Source organism: Colobus angolensis, unplaced genomic scaffold (assembly GCF_000951035.1).
Source record: "Colobus angolensis palliatus isolate OR3802 unplaced genomic scaffold, Cang.pa_1.0 Scaffold75, whole genome shotgun sequence".
Lineage (NCBI taxonomy): Eukaryota > Metazoa > Chordata > Mammalia > Primates > Cercopithecidae > Colobus > Colobus angolensis.
In genome coordinates this window covers 11,239,777-11,256,466 of record NW_012121265.1, presented here as the reverse complement: position 1 = coordinate 11,256,466, position 16,690 = coordinate 11,239,777, and positions in this window count along the sequence as shown.

Genomic DNA, 16,690 nt, shown 5'->3' with positions numbered 1-16,690 from the left:
AAAACAATTTCAGGAATCAATGAAGGAAAAACTCCTGGCTTGTCCCTCTCTAAGTGATTGACACAGCCAGCACTTCCTCTTAAAAACCAAAACAATAGAGAAGAATTATTTCAAATTCTGAAATTTGATGAAAAAATATTTTACTCATTTAGTAAATATGTACTGAGAAGTATTATTTTGAGAGTTAGCCATATTCTGTAAGGAATAGCAGTACCAATATTATTTGTACAGAGATGATATAGCAAAAATACTGAATGTGCCTTAAGCTGTTAGGATATGTCACAGACGAGATTTAATTTTGTCTCTAAAGAGGTACAGAAAACAACACTTTTGAAGATTCAAATAAAAATGTCCAGATGAGGAACTCTATTTTTTGTAACAGCATGATCATTTAAAAGCACCAGTCTGAGTCTTCACAGTCTAATCAACTATAAAGCAAATAACATATACCCTATCTACAAAAGGCATAACATTGTAAATATTCTGTGCCTTGAAACATTTATGATGATTAAGAGTATGGGTTAGCATTTAGCTGAATAACATTTAAAAGCATCAAAATAAAAATTCTTCCACTCCAAATAACGTATTTTGGACATTTTAAAATATATTACAACATTAATTCCATCATTTATACATTAGAAACAAGCCCAAATTCTCTTGGTAATATAAGGAATAAAAAGTTACAAAGGCACCTTAGACTTTGATTGTTTTCTAGGAGGAAATTTTATACAAATATGGATAGAAATTGCTCAGCTGTTCTATAAATTTGATTTGGTTTTAGAAGAGATTAATTCATTGCATACTGTCCTCAAAGAAAAGCAAATAAATAAACTTGTAATCAGTATTCAGCAAATATATTAATCATTTATGTCTAAAGCTTTTCAGTGTCCAAGAAAATTTGTGTACAGCAGGATGTCAATCAGGATCTCCTGGAACCATGTGATTTAGATAATGCAGGTTTAAACCTCTAATTTCATATCCTGTGGAAGGATTTATTTATCTGGTCCTAGATAAATGTAACATTTAATATGAAACAAAAAACAATATGGAAATAACCACAATATTGGACAGAATTGAACTAATGACAGGAGAAAGGCTAAGTATTTTGTAAAAGTGTATTTGATAGAGAAGGAATACTTAACTTCCATGAGAATCAGGACATAGGTCATCAAAAGACGTAAGGACATAATGCCATTAAAAGTGGAAGAGGGAGTGTGAGTAAGGCAGTGTGGCAAGAAAGCACAGGGCAGTTCTGCTTCTGACACTAACAGACATATTGGCACTGGCTCTACCATAAAAAAATCAAAAGCAAAGAAAATAGCTGAGGTAATGGGATTACCAATTCATTAACTTCCTTCTTTCATAATAATAAAAATGTATTTAATAGCCACTTTCTTTCCTTAAAAGGGCCAAAGTGACAATGTGCAGATGTTCCAAATTGCCATTATTTTATTCAGACTGGTAACAACGGAGCTGTCCTCTTGCTCTAGCAAAAGAGAATCATTACTAAACCTGATGTAGAGGGTGGGATAATAAGGAAATCATCAACACTAAAGAAAATTGTTGCAAAGTAAAACTGTTCAAATTGTCATCAAATACCTCCAACCTCTTCAGTGGGGAAAGGATCCCTACTAACTTTTAGTAGACTATGGTGAAAAGAATACATGTTTCCCAAATGCATTTTCTTTTAAATATATGATCATTCCATGATGTTACCTAAAAATACATGAGACATACATTATCCCTAAGGGGAGATTTAATATACTGCTCAGTTTGACAACCACCTGGCAAGTTTCATCTATTTGAATCCTACATATTGTTCTTCACATTGTAAAATACAGGAAGAACAGACATGTTCTGTTCTTCTAACTTACAAATGATAAAAGGTTGTCAGTTAGCAAGTAGTTCCTCATCTCAAGGAAAGTGAGAAAATAATTAAAATAGCCATCTCTCAGGAACTGGGAGACTTTTGCATGAAGTCAAAGTTTGGACTAGATCACATCTAACAGTCTTTTTCAAAGATTCTCTGCAGAGTGCTTTGTAAACATCTTCCAATGCCATTTTTTTTTCATTTTTATAATTTATAAGAAAAGCAAGCTGGATTCCAGAAACAGAACTATCACCTGCTGATGATATCACTGTATGTGTCCTTCAGCTCAGTTAAACCTCCATTTACTCAACAGCAAAATGAATATAATAAAATATGGTGTGGGTCCATTTGTGGGAGTCAAGACAAAAGGTGTTTTACAATGAATATTGCAAATATTGGAAATTTTTTGTGTAGGCATGTGCCATGTCCATGAAATTTTCAAGCTAGAAAGGATTTGGAAATCTAGTATTATTTCACCAATGAGAACACGACAGCTTAGAAAGGTGGAGTGATTTGTCCCAGGTCACATATGTAGTTAGGGGCAGAATAAGCAATAAAATTCAGACTAATTCTTAGCCTTTTGTTGTCATATCACAGTTAACCCAAATACTTAGGGACAACCAAATCCTTTCGTCTTTTATCCTCTACTGGGATCGACAGTAGTAAAACATATACTAATCATTCATTGAAATGGGCAAATTCAGATTTACATCCAAAATCTGATTTGTTATTTTTAATCTTTCCCAAATTGTATTGTCTGTTTTTACAATTTTATTTCAATAGTTTTGGGGGAACAGGTGGTGTTTGGTTGCATGGGAGAGTTCTTTAATGGTGATTTCTGAGATTTTGGTGCACCCATTACCTAAGCAGTGTACACTGTTCCCCATGTGTAGTCTTTTATCCCTCACCCCCTTCCTTCTCTTCTCCCTGAGTTCCAAAAGTCCATTATATCATTCTTATGCCTTTGCATCCCCATAGCTTAGCTCCTACTTATAAGTGAGAACATACAATGTTTGGTTTTCCATTCCTGAGTTACTTCTCTTAGAATAATGGTCTTAAACTCCATCCATGTTGCTGCAAATGCCATTATTTTGTTCCTTTTTATGGCTGAATGGTATTCCATTGTATATATATATGCTACATGTTCTTTACCTACTCACTGGTTGATGGGCATTTAGGCTGGTTCCATGTTCTTGTGACTGTGAATTGTGCTGCTATAAACATGTGTGTGCATGTGTCTTTTTCATATAATGACTTCTTTTTCTTCAGGTAGATAACCAGTAGTAGGATTGCTGGATCAAACTGTAGTTCTACTTTTGGTTCTTTAAGGTATCTCATACTGTTTTTCATAGTGGTTGTACTAGTTTACATTCCCACCAGCAGTGTAAAAGTGTTCCCTTTTCACCACATCCATGCCAACATCTATTAATATTATTTTTTAATTATGACCATTCTTGCAGGAGTAAGGTGGTATCTTGTTGTGATTTTGATTTGCATTTCCCTGATCATTAGTTACATTGGGCCTTCTATTTTCTAGGGAAGCGAGGTAGGTCAGTGTTTATCCACCCCTACTGGTTAATATAATTTAGTACTGTCTCATTTGTATTCCTGTCTGTGTCATATTTAATGAGTCAAAGGCTGCATTTAGGGTACAAACATGGCTGAAGTTTATGAAATAAGAGATTGCTATCAGCCTCATAAAACCAAGCCAAAAAAAAGTATATTTTTTATACCTTGTTATACCTTTAATTCCAGGAACCTTAGACTTGGTGGTTGTTGAATTAAAAAGAAAAACGTTGCAATGACAAAATAATATGCTGACAAGAATAGCAACAATGATAGGAGATATTTTCTGAGACCTACATATTTTGTAATGTTTTTGATTTCTATATTGATTTAACACCAAAGGAAGATTATACTTACCATTCTTCCCAGTTTACAAATAAATTTTATACTTCTGAAGGAGGATTCTCAGTGTGGAGTGTAAATGTCACCATTGTTTAAATGCCACCTAGCTTGTTTATGCATTTGGCATTTGGCCACCTAAATGCATGGCAACCAATTACTGCATTTCTCATGGGAAAGGACATAATCAGGAGACGGAAGGAAGACCAGCCTTTTTGTAAAATATGACATTTTGTAAAGCTAGTCAATTTACACATGTTTTTCTAGGAGTCTGTCCCATTTTTCATTTTGGGCTATTATTATTATTATCATCATTATTATTGGCCAACAATTGCTACATGAACTTGTGACCAATGTTGAGATTTGGCATCCAAGACTGAACATAATTTGTCATGAGTGAAACTTTCCACCCCTGTCTTCCATTATTCTCTTTTCCAAACCAGATGGGTAGGCACAGTGGGCAATTGTTCTTTCCTGTGCAGTTATTTTCACTTATTAAAATAGAATGAATATCATATAGAATGAATATGTCATGCCTCATTCTAGGATGAAGGATGCAAGAGTTAATAGTAAGAGACAATATTATCGCTGTCATGTAGCTTATGTTCTGGCCAGGAGTTGTCAAATAATAAACAAGTAAACCGACAATTCAACAAAACACTATATGTAAGAAAGAGAGCATTTGGGTGGTAGAAAGAAGTGCTGATCAAGGTAGATTTCTGTGAGGAGATGTCATTTAGGCTGAGACAAAACTAATAGGGAAGGAGGCCAGGCATGGTGGCTCGCACCTGTAATCCCAGCACTTTGTGAGGGCGAGGTGGGAGGATCACCTGAAGTCAGGGGTTCAGGACCAGCCCTGCCTACATGGGGAAACCCTGGCTCTACTAAAAATACAAAAATTAGCCAGACTTGGTGGCATGCACCACCTGTAATCCTAGCTACTTGGGAGGCTGAGGCAGAAGAATCGGTTGAACCCAGAGGCAGAGGTTAAAGTGAACCGAGATCGCACCACTACACACTCCAACCTGGGCCACAGAGTGAGACTCCATCTAGAAAAAAAAAGAACAATGGGGAAGGGAAACAATGTTAATGTTCTCCATGCTCCATGTGAGAGGGAGGAGTGTTTCAGGAAGTAGAAGTAACAAGTATAAAGAAGCTGAGAAGGGAATATTGTCACCTGTTACAGAAGAAGGGAGAACAGTGTGGATGGGACGCCGTCAAGAATGAGGGAGAAGGGTATGACACAATAGTAGAAAAATATTCAGGAGACAAATCACGTGAGTTGTATATTAAGGCAAGGACATAAATTCTACTTTGAAAAAACTTGAAATCTGGTAGTGGGTTTAATTTTAAGTATAGCAAAACACAAAAATTACATTATAGGAATTAGCTAGAGATTGAATCATTACAATTACCCCATTTAAGACATTATCTAATGCTTGCAGTTCAATGATTTTTTATGACTTATTTTGAGCCAGGTCATGTAATAGGCACAGTACTTTAAATAAAAGGTAGCAGCATGGTTCCTTCTTTGAAGCACTTAGAACCTAGTTGGTATATTATATTGTAAATATCATGGTGGAGAGGAGCCCAGGAATATATGGGTAGACATACCACACCAGGTATAATGGGATAGTTTCCAGGAGGAAACCTTCAATTGAATCTTGAATATGAAAAAGAAGTGAAAGGGATTAAGGTCAGGGTGAATATATAGCTAGATTAATGGTATATGGAATTATAAAGTGGCACAAGGCAACTGCACAATTCAGCAATGCTGAATAGAGTGAAAAGTGTTGATTTCACTTCTGCTTTGGACGTTCTTCCACCCATCTTCCCAACCCCAAGTTCCACATGTGCATGTGTCTCCACCGATTCTTCCAGGCTCAACTCAAACATTACTTCATCCCTCCGTGAAGTATTTCAGATGCCCACAGAAAGAAATTTTGTTCTTTATAGGCAAGACCCAAGTCTAATTTATCTCTATTTCTACTATGATGCCCAGGGGATTACACCTAGTAGTTGGTAAAAAAAAATTACTGAATAAATAAAATAAATTAACCTATCAGCACAATAATCTCAAAGTTTATTACCAGTTTCAGCTTCTATCTCAAAATTGTCTTCACTAGGTTGCTCTCAGTCTCAAAAATGGTTCCCAAACTAATTAGGCTACCATAGTTTCTACTTGAAACATATCATTTTCATTGACCCCTTTCAGTTCCTCCAATAGTGGCCCTATTCTTTTCTCTTTCTGGTAATTCTTTCCTGGTATCTAGAATCTTAGACATATACTATATCTTAGAAACCATCTATTTCAGTGATCTAAAACCTGGTTTCACATTTAAATCATTTTTATACTCCTTAAAATTATCTGCGACTGAATCCCATCCTCCAGAAATTCTCATTTAATTGGTCTGAAGTAGGTCTTAGACACTCCTCAAGTGATTCTAATATGAAGCCATGGCTTAAAACCACTGAAATTCATCATATTACCTATTTTGAAAGCAACCTAATACAAGTGAAGAAAGTATAATCCAAAAACATAAAGTGACTTGTCTAAGAGTCACAAATATAATCTAATTGTGGCAAAGCTATATCTGGAGCTCAATCCTTTCTTTCTTCTCAAATTACCAAGTACAAGAATTCTTAGTCATGCTTTCTGAATGCCCCCCCCGCCCACACACACACACACACACACACACACACACACACACACACGCACACATTCTTTCTCTTCTTTCTCTGAGAATAAACACAGGTTGGTCTGCAAGTGATGCTTACTTTTCATTTAGCCCTTCCTAATTGCCTAGGTTTGAGGAACAGCATTTGTTTTCATGACAGAATTGAACTCTATTTCAGAGTTCAGAGACATACTCACTTATCCAGAATTGACAGCAAAAGGAAGGAATTCCAGAGGTAAGCATGATGGAAAATCTTTACAAAGCGAACCTTAAACTGGATTTGTTTTTCTTTCTTGAGACTAGTTGTGAGAATTTAATGAAATAAGGCACACAAAGTATTAATAATTAGTAAAGCTCTTAGGTCATATTCTGTCTCTATCAGTCATGACTTCTATTATCATTGTCATAGTAGATTAGTGCTGAATTGGCAGCAATGCAGATACTTAATGAACAGAGTAGGGAAAGAAGTCACATACATACGTTGTGCATCTTTCTAACATCATTATATATGGACAGTTTAATTTAATTCAAATATTAGCCTTGTGAATTAAGTACTATTGTCCCAAGTTTATACATGAGAAAATTAAAACTCAAACTCAGAGAGACTTAGTAATTTACTGAGTATCATCCAGCTGGTAAGTGATGCAGCTAGGAGTTGAGCCCTCATCTAACTGCTCTCAAAGCGTATGTGAATTTTTGTCTGCACCAGATTTTCTCAATTTTTGTTATGACATTTTGCAGAAGGAGTTAGATTAAATACACGGGTAACTGACCATCAGTGGGAAATTAGGACTATTATTCTTGCAATCCTGACATTTTGAGGTTAATAATAAGTAAATGTTTTTATCTTTCAAATAGTGAACATTGATGTTATTCCAGTTTAAATGTGCCACAAACATATGATAGAAACCTACTGTGGAAATCAGCTTGGTCCCATGCTCTCCATATACAATGTCCCTTACTCTCTCTTTGCTTTTGGTCACACTGTTCATACCACTTGTCATTAACGTCTTTCTTCTTATGCCTTTCCAAATATCCCTCATTCCTTCAGGACCAACAAAGTCCCACCTTGCCTGTTCTGATCTACTTAAACCTCTGCTTTCTCAGCATTCATATTGTAAGCATGGTCGGAACCATAAAGATTAGCATTTTTCTTTGTGAGACAGTCTTTGTTCAAAAGTATCAGACATGAGTCAAACTATCTTACACAAGTAAGAGGAAAGAACTAGCAAAACAAAAAGGCATATTTAGTAACCCATGGGCACATAATGTATCTGGACCTTATGAGGGATTCAAACCAAAATGAGAAAACTTTTCTTTTTTTCTCACTCTCTCTCTCTACCTCTGTTCCTTGTCTTCTCTCTTTACACATGTTTTTCTGTGCCACATTATGGCTGAACTCTCTAAACGTTACATGTCCTTTTAGGTCAAGTGCACAGTAAAGACTCCCATAATTCAAATTTTGTGGGAAAGAGACTCTTATTATTCTAGCTTTGCTCATTCAGACTGAGATACAATCACAGCTTCAGTGGAGTTGGGGGTGATCTAACATACTTAACCATTTAATAAACTGCCCTGGATCATTCTCTCCTTTTAAATATAAAATAAATAGTATTAAAGTTGCAGAAAAATGTAAAGATCCCTATGGAAAAGATAGTGACTTTGATCTCTTTTGTGCTTTTCACAATGCAGGTACTCAACATCCCATGGATGATTAATTTATCAACTAATGGGTGTACGATAAAGAATACTATTGAGACATCTTGTGTTTCAACAAGTGGGAGTGTAGGAGAATAGATGTTTAGCACCCCACAACCTTGCCAGAATGAAGACACTGCCAAGCCTACATTGAAGGAGCAAGAGAGATGCATTGGAATAACCAGGCTTAAACAGAAGAAAATGCGACCCAACGGGCACGAACTGGGTTAATAAGATCTCACTGCAAGAGGAAACAGTCACTTAAAGTTACCCTAAGACACTGGATAAACATAAAAACATGATCTTTATGTTTTATCCCTAGCTTAGGATGAACAGACTGGAGAAAGAGCATAAATTTGCTTCAACATCTCTAGGAAATCAAATCTTTGGAGGACTGGACTACGTAGGGTGATGCTATGGCCTAAGACACTCTTTTCAGCCCATTGGTCTATTTTTCCAGCAGGCCTGCCTTTCTGCAATAGAGCAAAAAGTTCCTTAGCTATGATCAAAGTCTATTTTGGACAAAGGTTCTGAGAATGGCAATTACATCTTACTACAAATGAAGGCCTTTGTGTGGATCTCCCTAGGAAGTTAGGAATTTTATACTTGTCTCTATAGAAGGTACTACTTTTATGTAAGTGTGTATTTCTCACAGTGACTAGTGCATGCCTGAGCATATAGGGATCTTTACACAAAGTACACTCATTGAAGTACAAATGAACTCTGTAGGCTCAGCTGGGTTCAGGTGACCAGTCACTGTCTAGTGAATAAGGGGGTAAAACTGGAAGACTATGGATGACAAAATCAAACATTTATGTGATGTGAATACTTTCTTTCTCTATCAAAAGACTGCCAACATTCAGCAGGCAAGAATAAAAGAACTCTTAAAGTGATGGGGCCTTCCTTTTGACCAAGAACTAAGACTATCTAAGAAAGAAAACCACCTGTGCAAATTTGGGTACATTAGCCTATATCTTCTGTGCCTTAGGGCAAAATAATAATTTTTACCTGTCCTACTGACAAGAAAGACAGATTTTTTAAAATATAGGAAATAGACTATGATATCTGATTCAAATCTGACGATATCTAAAACAAGCCACATAAAATTCATATATAAATCAAATGTACATATTCTTAATCTTGATATGTGCTAGATCCATCTCATTTGTAGTAGGCAGAATTCATAGATGGACCCACATTCCTCCTCCATTGGATAGTCCTCTTCCCTTCTACAGGCAGAACCTGTGAATATGAAGAGAGTTACTCCTTTGATTAGGTTATGTTATATTTGACAAGTGGTGATGGGATAGTAACTCCCATTATTATTTTACATGATGTAAGACTTCCTTATAGCAGATTGGAGTGGAATTAAGAAGTCAGAGAGATGCATGAAACTGCATGAAACTGGATGAAAGCAAATAGGTTTGTGTAAACTGCCATGGAGCCATGAGGGAAGAAATGGAGGTCACCTCTAGGAGCTGAAAGCTGTCCTGTCTGACAACTAGCAAGAAAATGAGACTGCAGTAAAATAGCTGCAAAGAAATGAATTTTGCAAAGAAAAAACTTCTGAGATTGGAAAAGGATCCTGTTTCAGGTGATAACTGAATTCCCAGACAACGCTTTGATTTTAGCCTAAAATTTCTGAGATTGGACAGGGATCCTGAGGCTCAGGTGATAACTGAATCCCCAGACAATGCTTGATTTCAGCCTGGTGATATTCTGAGTCGAGTACTAAGCTAACAGGACCCTGGACTCCTGATCCATGGAAATTGTAAGATAATAAGTGGGTGTTGTTTAAACCATTACATTTGGGGTAATTTTTACACAGCAATAGAAAACTATCAGACTGGTCAAGCAGTCAGTACACTCATTTCCTAGTTGAATAAACATTTACTGGGAAACTACTTCATACTAAATAGCATAATATGAAATGGAGAGCAAGAGTCAAACGTGACCACCGCTACCCCTATGAAAATGAAAAAATGTTTCTTAGAAAGGCATGTACCTTTAAATAGAGAAATCATTTCCTTAACTTCTCAGAATATTGTCTTGTGTTTATTAGGCATTAATAAACAGATTCACATAACAAAAGAGGTTAACTAGAATTTACATCCAAACTTCAAGGTTTTCACAGAATTGAAACTGATTCCTTCATGTTGCAACTCTTTGCTTTCCCACCGATTTTTCTCTTTTCCTGTCCAAGCCAGAAACAAAGACAAAAATCCCAGTTTATGAGAAAAAATATTTGTAGGGCAAAGGATTTTCCAAATTTCTGAGATGCCCGGACTTGTAAAAGTATCCTTTCTTCTCCCAAAGGTTTTTAGCCCAACCAGGCACAGGTTGAGATACATGGCTGCAAAAACCATCTGTGGCGTCCTTGCTTCAGCCAAACTAAGCTAGGAGAGACAGTGAATGACATATGGCTATAGAATACCAAGGGTTGATGAAATTCTTTATAACTTCTCCCACTATAACTCTTGCATAAAACAGCCCCTCCCGGCTACCATCTTTGCCACAACACCTACGCGCACAGAGTCTATTTTCGTTGTTTCACACCTCTTTCATTCCAGATGGCAAAACTGCAAGTATTTTTTCTTATATTAGAACTTTTAAAGTCCAATTTAATTTGTATAGCCTGAAATACAATTTGTGCCTTTGGAAGTTTGTTTTTCTTTAACTCTTTTAGCTTCTGTATTTGGGTAACAAAACTAGAGAGTTGCGGCAGCAAGAGTGATTAGAAGCATTTTGCATTTCTGTGAAGTGACCAATGGCCCAAACTGAGAAATGAAAGAGAAAGAGAAATACAAATAAAAGAGGGAGAGGGAAAAAGAGATATTAAGAGACACAGACAAAGGGAGACAGAGAGACAGGCTCGAGAGATGGGGCCACTCGCATCACTAACAGCTAATAAATATGTAGGAGATTCTATGCTAAACATTTTGAGGGATCAGGGATAAATCTGACAAACTGTCTACCCTTTAAGCCTTCACCATCTAACAAAGGAAAGGCACATAAACCGAATTAATCACAATTTCCAGCAGGCTATGAAAAGCATTCTAACACAGGTGAAGGGGGCCAAAAAATGAGAGAGGGATTCTGCCTGGCCCTTGTGGGAAGAACTGCCTGGTAGCTTAGGAATAAGGAATTGGAATGGATTTTGAAATGGATGGAGACCAAAGAACTTCTTCAAGGCAAATCCTCCCTCTAGCCTCACCCCAGGGGTATGTCTAGTAAAGATTTCAAGTTTTGTGGTTGTAGCCTTGGCATATACCAAATAAAATATGTTAAATGTTTATTTTCACTAATTATTATTTACTGATACTGAATTATAGTCGTAATTCGGTCTTAGTCCATGTGTATGGCTATAACAAAATGCCTCCAAAAGGGTAATGTGTAAGTGAGAGAAATTTGTTTCTCACAGTTCTGGAGCCTGGGAAGTCCAATATGAAGGCACTGGCAGATTTGGTGTTTGTTGAGGGCCCGGTCTCTGTGTTCAGTTTTGCTTGTTGCTGTGTCCTTGCAAGAAAAAAGGCAGAAGGGCAAAAGGGGCCTAGCTAGCTTTCTTCAGTGCTAATCCCATTCATGAGGGCAGAGACCTCATAGCCTAATCACCTTCCAAAGGCCCCACCTCTTACTACTGTTGAATTAAGTTTCAACATGAATTTTGAATGAGACACAAACACTGAAACCATAGAAAATATAATATGCTGTTCTTACATTACTATTAAAAAATACCTGAGGCTGCGTAATTTATAAAGAAAGAAGGTTTCGTTGGCTCATGGCGCTGCAGATTTTATAGAAAGCATGGTGGTGGTTAGGCTTTAGGAAGCTTACAATCAGGACGGAAGGAGAACGGAGAGCAGGTATGTCACATAGTCAGAGCAGGAGCATGAGAGAGTCTGGTGGGAAGGTGCCACATACTTTAAAATGACCAGATCTCATGAGAACTCACTATTGCAAAAACAACACCATACCATGAAGAGTCAAGTCCCAGCCTACATCTTTCTCACATGATCACAAGGTCCCACACAATAGGCTCTCTGCAGGCTGAGGAGCAACGAGATCCAGTCTGAGATCCAAAACTGAAGAACTTGACTCCGATATTTGAGGGCAGGAAGCGTCCAGCATGGGAGAAAGATATAGGCTGGGAGGCTAGGCCAGTCTTACTTTCCACATTTTTCCGCCTGCTTCTATTCTAGCTGCACTGGCAGCTGATTAGATGGTGCCCACCCAGATTAAGGGTGGGTCTGCCTTTCCCAGCCCACTGACTCAAATGTTAATGTCCTTTGGCAACGCTATCACAGACACACCCAAGATCAAAACTTTGTATCCTTCAATTGAATCAAGTTGACACTCAGTATTAACCATCACCCTATCTATTGTTAAGATATTTAACAGATATCTATATTTCTATAGATGGATACATATGAAGAAATTCACCATGAGGGATTGGCTCACATGACTGGAGGTTGAAAAGTCCTGTGATTTGCCACCTACAAGCTGGAAGTCCAGGAAAGCTAGAGGTGTAGTTTCTAGTTTGAGTCTAAAGGCCCAAGACCTGAGAGTATCAATCTCTTAGGAAAAGAGAAAATGAGTGTTCCAGCTCAAGCAGAAAGAATAAATTCACTCTTCATCCACCTTTTCATTCCATTCAGACCCTCAGTTGATTGGATGAAGCCTGTACGCATTGGTGAGACATCTCTTATTTGTCTTATTTGTTATCCTTCCTGTTAGACCCTGACTTTCCTAACTTTATTGCCTTTCCTCCACCATGTGAATTCCAGTGTTCTGTCTTTACACAGTCTACTGATTCAAATGCTAATATCTTCCAGAAACAACCATATGGATACATCCAGAAATAATGTTTTACCAGCTATGTGAGCATTTCTTAGCTCAGTAAAGTCGACACATAAAATTAACCCTCAGAGTTGGCATGATATTTTATTCTTATTCTTAAACCATTTTATGAGTAAGCAATATGATTGTAAAATGATGAGGCTATTTTTTTCCCTGTAGATACAAATGTTATAGTTAATAGTATAAATAAGTGTTTTCCTTTGTAGAAGAAATTATTTAATCTCTCCTCATTGTTATGCCATATATATTATAATAGATTCCCTGCCATACAAATATTAGGGTTATTATAGGTAAAGTACCTATATTAATACTGATATTAAAAAACTGTCAATATATTGTAGCTATAATTATTAAATATCAACACAATGTGAAGCATTATTGAGTTGAAGGACAGTTGCATATATTTTAAGGTAGATGTCCGAAAATGAAACAACTAAGAGATATTTTTATTTTTCATAAAGGATTCTTCTTTCCACTCTCCAGCTACTTAATTCACAACATGGAGTTATCCTTCCTGTTAGACTCAAACGTTCTTAAATTCAAGCTTAAAATATCTGACTTTCCTAACTTTCTTGCCTTCCCCCACCATTTGAATTCCAGTGTTCTCTCTAAAGAATAGATCCTGCTCTCTCTGTTGAGTAAATATAGCTTATAAAATTAATTACAAGATTGCAAGCTGCTGGCTGGGCATGATGGCTCATGCCTATAATCTCAGCACTGAGAGTTCAATGTGGGAGGATCACTTGAGCTCAGGAGTTTGAGACCAGCCTGGGCAACATGGCAAAACCTCATCGCTACAAAAAATACAAACATTAGCAATGTGTGGTGGTGTACGCTTGTAGTCCCAGCTAGTAGGAAGGCTGAGATGGGAGGATGGTTTCACCTGGGACAGGGAGATTGCACCGAGCAGAGATCTCCCCACTGCACTCCAGCCTTGGAGGCTGAGTGAGATCATGTCTCAAAAAAAAAAAAAAAAACCAACCAACCAACCAAACAAACAAAACATTGCAGGCTGCTATGGTTTGGAGAATTGTTCTCCAGAAACTCTACTGAAATTTGATCCTAATATTGGAAACGGGAGCCTAATGGGAGGCGTTTGGGTCATAGGGATGGGTCCCATATGGATAGATTAATGCCTTCCCTTAGGGAAGACGAGTGAGTTTTTGCTCTATTTGTTCCCCATAAAGCTGGTTTTTTAGAAAACCTGGCACCTCACCTCTCCTTCTCTTGCTCTTCTCGTGTCATGCGATTTCTGCACATGCTGACTCCCCTTTACTTTCTGCCATGAATGGAAGCAGCCTGAGGCTTTCACCCGATTCCTAATCTTTCAGCCAGTGGAATCACGAGCCAAATAAACCTTTTTTTCTTTATAAGTTACCCCTCGTTAGGTATTCCCTTATAGCAACATACAAGACACAGGTCTTGCCTCAAAAATAAAACTCAGACATGGCATATAGCCTTTATCTCTTTCAATAATATTAGGTCTCCTGCACCTATCAAAGTATTCGATGGATTGTAAATTGCAACTCCTCTAAGTGGAGGAGACATGAGCCCTTCATATGTACTGGTCACTTGTTGAGGTATCATTCTTAAGGACTGTATGAGCGGTGACGTACAGAAGACACAGGGGCTACTTTGATAAATTGAAGGGGTAAGTTTAGGGTTTTAAGCAGTAGCAAATAAATAAATCCACTTTGGCCTACTTTAAAGGCTGAGACCATGGTAAAAAGCAAAATACAGCTTGAAATCTTGTCCAGAAGGGTCTCTGCTGGTTTCTTAATGTAACAGCTAATAAAAAATATGTTTTAATATCTATTATATTCAACCCAGGTAACCCCGCCTGTCAATCAAGCTGACATTCTTTTGCTTACAGTATTGAGAGAAATTAAACTGCCAGTCTTCATTTTTCCTGATGGCTATTCCAACATGTCCCATTTTTTTTCTCAGACCTTATTTGAATTTAAAATCTTACTAATGCCTTCAGAATCCTTACTTTCAGATAGCTATCTTCTGTGATGAAACCCAGGATACTAGGGCCCAAGCCGTCAATTCAAATGAAGTCTGACCACCACATCAGAGGGGAAAAATAGCACGTTTCTTCTTCTCTGCCTTGAAATTCTCAAAATAGGAAGCTCAAGCTCAAAAATGATTTCAGGCTTAGCAATGATCTCACGTTGCTGAGTCAGGAAGGAAGAGGCTTGAGAACTGTGTCCTAAGATAACAGCAAATGGCTAAAAGGTGAGGAAAAATCTTCCCATCTGTGAAGCTGTAAGTACAATAACTCAGCCAGCCAGGTGATTACCCCCAAGCCTGAACCACTGAGGATGTCCCTGAAGGTGGCATTGGGTTAGATTTCTTACCATTTTAGAAACCTGAGCTACATCATGTGGGGGCTTTGGAGGTTCAGGACTTCAGACAGTTATCGAGTTAACGAGATTCACTAACTAAAGCAACAGCAATGGAGAAACACCGGTCACTGGCCTCCATTTTCCTCCTCAACTTGAATCCAGGCTAACTCTAGGCCAAATCACCCAGTAGGCAAGTTTGACACTATAGTCTGCCTATGCCTGTTTCCAGGTAACATTACTTTTGCTGTTTTTTACACTACCTCTTAGCATTCTCACGTTACTTTCCAACACTCCAAACCCCCAGCCAATATCTAATTTTCACCCTACTTAGCAATGTTATTTAAGCCATGACCACTCATTTGCACATTTATATCAGCAAAATTTACATTTCTTCACTGCTCTTAGGAAGTGTGAAAACTACCAGTCACTCAACAATCCATAGGAATCAATTTAATCAGCTAACAGAGCAGCAGCTTTCCATATTTATTCTGAACCAGCCGCATTAGCAACCCTAGGTAGCTTGTCAGAGTTGCAAATTTCCACCTCAGATTTATTGAATCAAAAGGTAAAGTAAGGGGCACATAGTACTGTAACCTGTGTTTAACAAGTCTTCTGGGTGATACAGACATACAGGAAAGTTTTTGAACCACTGAGCAAGAATAGCTTAATTTGAATAAAGTGGCTACATCTGCAATTTACTGAACATCTATTTCTTTTTAGGTAGATCACTTTTTAACCCAAAATAAAGCTCCTTGGAACATGGCTGTCTCTTATTTATGTTTCCATGTCCCAAATGTTACCAATATGCATTGAATACAATGAGAAGTTATTAAAAATGCTGAATATAAATGAACCAACAGAATTTCAAATCACAGAGTTAAACTAAATAGAACCTACACTCTTAGGAGGCAGGTTGGCCTTGTGGTTAAAAGTAAAGGCTTTCCAATCAAATGGATCTTGGATCAAGTGCCAACTCAACCAATTCCTGAGCATTTATTTCTTAGGCAGTTTATTATTTATCTCTAGATGTCAATTTTCTTATCTGTAAAATGTAGATAGAATATCCTATGCAAAATAGTTTTTTGGGTTTGGTGATGTCTTTTTAGAATGAAAAGATAAACCACAGACTGGGAGAAAAGCATTAGGCATAACTGATAAAGGACTATTATATAAAATATACAAATAACACGAAAGACTCAACAATGGAGAATGAACTACCCAATTAAAAAAACACAAACCAAAGACCTTAATAGACACTTCATCAAAGAAGATATAGAGCTGACAAATACGCATATAAAAAGGTGTTCCACATTATATCATCAGAAAAATGCAAA